Below are 5,495 nucleotides of genomic sequence, written 5' to 3'. Positions count from 1 at the left end.
CACTGGAGTGAAAAATTGTGAAAAAGCAGTGAAAACAGCTATGGTAATTGGCAATCTATGGCTTCTGATTTTGGGATCTTCACTTCTTTCTAGTATTTTCTGTTCTACAGATGCATTCAGTCTTTTAAAGTACCAAGTATTTGCACTTTAATGATCCAAACATTTTTCAGCTGTTGGTAGTCAAGGTCTCCTTTGAATTTCGGTGTGGTTTATTGCTCTGGGCTCAGTAGTTGGGTGGTTGGATACTCTAGGATGCTTATTTGGTTTTACAGATCATCAGAGCATGAATGATAATTTTCTCCTGTTGTAAAAAAAAAACATAGTCCATGCAGGGAACGGTTCTTATGGCATTGCGCTTTCAGTACACAATATATATACATACAGCAACATTGTATGATTTAAGGACATTTTGATGTCCATCACTGATTCTTTGACTTGCATGTATTACACTTCCTTATGGGTTGCATATGTCTATAGTGTAGATGTCTTGAGTTGATATTTATCATAGATTCATGCAATGTATTGTGAGATAGCGCAGATGTATGGGCAAGCCAGTCCAAGTTGCACTGAGAGAAAACTGTATGTCTTTGGCTTGTATGACTGTGGGCTGACTGGATGTGTTCGGCCCCATACTGACAACTGGTGTTCTGACAGTAGAAATTTTAGTGTGATTTCTTAGCTGTGATTCTGGACATTATTTTCTTGAGAAGGCCTTATTGCATTTTTGGACATATATTGTGCCCCTAAATGAATGCCTGTGTATTTACAATAACATATCAAATTACCTTTTATTTATAGTCTATATAAGCATTAACATGAGGGTTTCCCCCTGAAACATCTTGCCAGTCATCATCAATATTCACTAATTCTTTGTAATCATAGCCAAGAGTTAATTTTTTTGAATAATTTGTCTACAATAGTCTAACACATTGCTGTATTGGAACTATCTGAAAAATTTGCTGAAAAATGTTCAACCCCAAATGTTATTGGAATATAAGTTAAAAATGAGATGGAGGTTTCTATGTGAGGTCAAGGCTGAATTAAGACTTTCAGTGTGACATGTAAGGTTTCTTCAGTGGCACACACATGGTATGAAAGCTCACACTGTGTACTACCTACTAAATAGTATGCAGTTGAAATACACAGAAAATAACCCATACTTAAAGTCCAGAATTGATCTAATCTAAATTTCACATATAATGATATCATATTATTGATGAGTCTGACTCATGGCAAATATGCTTTTTGAAATTTTCTTAACCCATAAGTAATGAAAATTACTTTTACCACAGTGTTTATAGTGACTAAAAATGAAAAAATGTCTTGTATCCAATAAATCAAAATATAAAAAAAACATAGCCAACATAGGGGTGACAACAGAGGGCACCATACCGCAATTACGGATTGAACCTTTAGAATTTGTAGTCCACTAGAAACATTTATTATTTTGGCACTTTACTGGTAATTATTAGTATTAGTATTAATTATCTAGAATGTTCAATACCGATTCAAAAGTGCACAGTCTGAGCTTTCAGAGATAGCTTTTATCATTCCAATTTAGTGTGATGAATCAAAGCATTTTTATCATAATGTTCAAAGTGTTTTACATCTGATCTGTACTAGGGTTAGACCGATATATAGGTTTGCCGATAGTGGTCTTTTGTCAAAAATCATTTATCGGCCTATGTCATCTATTTCTGATATGATGGAGGTTCCTCCCTGTTTTGTTTTTTTCTTATGTTTTTTACTAGACCAGCTACAGGGGTGGCAATCTGTCAAAGCTTACCTCCTAAAAGATATTTATTAGCATGGGTTTCAATGAAGAGTTTTAGAATCCCATGGTCTAAATGCAGTTTTGGTGGCTCTTTGACCCTGACAAAAATTTAATTCTAGCGGATGCAGCCAATTCTGCACTTTTTTGGCATGAAAATTGTCAAACTTTGATGTTGAATATTGGCTATTGGCAGCTTCAGACCAAAAATTTCCGTATCGGCCTTCAAAAACCCATATCGGTAGAATCCTAGTCTGTACCTGTGAAACCACTTGTTCCATTTCAAACTGTTCAAAAAGTTGACATAAATTGTAATTTTATTCATTAGCTGAAAGAAAGGCATGAGCAGCACGCTGGACGATGAATACAGTGAAATTTAAACAATATTTACTATAAAGTACTGCCCACTGAAATTGTGTCTTGAGTTTTCATCAACACATGGTAATCTATTGCAATGAGGAACCCTTTATGTCTTCCCCTTTTGTGTTTTATGCCAGATCACACAGCATTTGGAAAATGTTGTACATTTTACAATTTTAAACAAACGATACGGATCTCCATGACATTGAAAAATTTGGTTAGGAATAATCAAAATAAACATCCATGCTCTTTGAGAAAATCTCGGCTGGAAAGTGCACAGGTAGCTCTCCCTCAACAACTACTGTCAAGGTGCCCATGAGCAAAGGCAGTTGGTGTCAAATTGCTCTGATTGAGCTGCTCAGTGGCCAAAACACAAGACTGTGGTTGTACTGACAAAGGAACTGGCGCCCATGTTCGAACACAAGGAGGCTCATAATTGTACTTGGTTCCAGAGCACTTTAGGCTAAAGGTTGATTATCAACTTTGTAGTTGTTTCATCAGACCTGAGGCCATATGCTCTGGACCACAGTGTGAAGAGAAGGACTGAGATGTGAACTGGTGGTGAGTTGGATCAGATGGTAGGGGAGGCTGCTGAACGGACCTGGTAAACCCAAACGTGTTGTCAGGTTGTGCTGGGAATGCCTGGTGGAAGACTGCGTTCGGAATGATTTCACTCTCACCTCCAAACAAGCTTCTCCTGTATCCCTGAGGAGGTTGGGGATGCGCATCCAGGATGGACCCTGGTCAAAATGTGGCTGCTAGGAACAGTGGGCAGAAGGTGGTCAGTGCCTGAGGTAAATGCTGAGGCTATCTGGTTGTGTCGTGGTTGACAACGTCTCCTGAATATCGCATGGATTTCAGGAACAGTGCCTTTGGATTGGGAGACGGGTGGTGGATAGGATAGATGGATGTGTGAGGAATCACACTGCTCAGTGTCCCTGGGAAAGCCTATGCCCAGGTGCTGGAAAGAACTCAGAGGAATGCAGAAGCCTGCACTCCAAAGACCCAAATGACTGGAGCTATTGAATGTGCCAGTAAATGTGTGGCTCTAGACATTTGGGTCTTTGGATTGTGAGCCTCCACATTCCTCTGAGGTCTGCTGTTTAATATATAGATAGAGCCAACGCACCATGAAGAAGACAAACTAAGCTTGAGGTAGAAGTTCCTTCTTAAGGTGCTGGAAAGGAGCCAATGGTCAAGCCTCAGATTCAGTAGGAACAATGCAGATTTTGGAGCAGTGAACCAGCCTTTCACGCTCACAGATAATTGAGCGGTCATTTGGAAAAGGCATACGTGTTCCCCTAGGTATCCTGTGGAAGTATGGGGTGCTCAGCCCGCCGCTGAGAGCCATTTGATCCTTATACTCTCAGTGAGAGCTGTCTTCGGATTTTTGGCAATAAATCAAGCTTTTTCCAGGTGGTCTTCAGACTCTGACAAGGATGTGCCTTATCCCTTCTCCCATTTGTGATAATCATAGACAGGATATCAAGGCCCAGGCTAGGGGGTCCTTTTGGCCTCATTGGACTGTGATCTCACTGCACTGGAGCGGTTTGGGATGAGGGCCAGCACCTCCATGTCTGACATCAGTTGGCCTGTCCCATTCAGATGGGGAGTGAGCAGAAGCCCGGATATCTGACTGCTATAGGTGCAGCGGCTGCAGTGATGAGAATTAAAGAGAGCTCAGCCGCAAAGCAAAGCTCTTGATTTACTGGTCCGTCTTTGTTCCAACTCGCAACTATGGTCACAAGTTTTGGAAAGTGACCAAAAGAATGAGATTGTGATACAAGAAGCAGAAACTAGTTTCTCTGCTGGGTGGTGGGCTTCACTCTGATGGGTAGGAGCACAGCGATCCTGAAGGATCTCAGAGTCGAGCCACTGCTCCTCCGTATTGAGAGGGAGCCAGTTGAGGTCCCTCCCTTTGGAGGTGTACCGGGTACGACTGACCGGTAGGAGTTGAGCTTATCCTGACCGGGTCCTTATCCTGACCCAGGTAAGAGGTACCGGTAAGTGTACAAAGACTGCAGCTCGAGCGTGAACAAAGCAGATTCTGACAATATATAAAACAACTAGTAATCCTGCTGAAATGTTTTAAGTGAATTGCTTTCTTTATGTTATTAAACCAACAAGTATAAGTGTTAGCAGAAGTGCTAGTTTTTTTATATATTGTCAGAACCTGCTTTGTTCGCGCTCGTTTATGTGCTAACAGTGTGATTTTCAGACCAGTTGGAGAAGTCATTTCAGAAGCTTCTTCATGATACATTGGACCAATGCACTATTGGCTGCTCACTCATGTCCCTCTATAGCTGAAACCGCTGGTCCAGCAAACAGGAACATGTGTATTATGTATTTATGTAGAGTGACATGTACTGTCTAATGGCCATAGTATATTTTCACTCTCTCTATGCACTGTGTGTGAGGTTAGTTTTAGCTGTACTCTATATTAAGGCTATATAAATCCATCCTGATATTTGTCTTTTTAGATGCACAAGCTGACATGACTGAACTATCTTATTATGGCCAGTACTGCTGTTCTGAACCTTCATCTTTGCTTTCTGTTTTAATTATAAATGCTCATTGGAACCAAGTGTTCAATTGGTTTGCACCACAGTTCACAATGATCCATAACATCTTGCACTTATTGAACAATAAGTCCTGTAATATGGTGAGTCCATCATGAATAATTTATAGATTCCTTAATTATATAAAGCATACCATTTTCATCTGTTTCCCCTGGACTGTTTTGCTTACAGACATTTACAGACACTACTGACTAGTCTGCATTAAATAGGCATCATTTTCTTAAATATAAATATAAATTTGCATATGCTGATATATAGTAATATATCAATATTTAACCAGACAGTGGTCACTGCAAGCATCTACTCACACAAAACCATGTATGTGAGTTAAAGACAGTTAAACACCATGAGTTGATGAGAGAGTGTTTTGATATATGATGTATGTTATGAATGTTCCCTCCAGTATAGATAGAACTGCTTTGAACGAAAACAGTATCACATGCAGTAAGTCCACAGCATTATTATTCATTATGAAAACCTTATCTGAAGAGACAGGAGGTTCCTCCATTTCATTATCGACTCTACATTTCTATAATGTAATGACTACAATAAATACTGTATACTGTATTTAACGTATGTTTATTTGAGAACAGAAAATATATCATGCTGTTCTCCTTAAACAGTCCAATTACTGATGGACTTCAGTCAGTTCTCTCTCTGGAAGGGACTGTTCCAGAGCCTCTTGCTGGAAGGTTTATTGTCAGAGTCCTGAAGGCAGGGGGTTTAGGCTGACCCCAAGCTGGAATGCATGATCTTTCTCCTCTTTGCAGGCATGCCTTCCTCTG

This window comes from Centroberyx gerrardi, chromosome 11 (assembly GCF_048128805.1).
Source record: "Centroberyx gerrardi isolate f3 chromosome 11, fCenGer3.hap1.cur.20231027, whole genome shotgun sequence".
Taxonomy (NCBI): Eukaryota; Metazoa; Chordata; class Actinopteri; order Beryciformes; family Berycidae; genus Centroberyx; species Centroberyx gerrardi.
The sequence above is the reverse complement of the archived record's forward strand: the minus strand, read 5'-3'. Positions refer to the sequence as shown.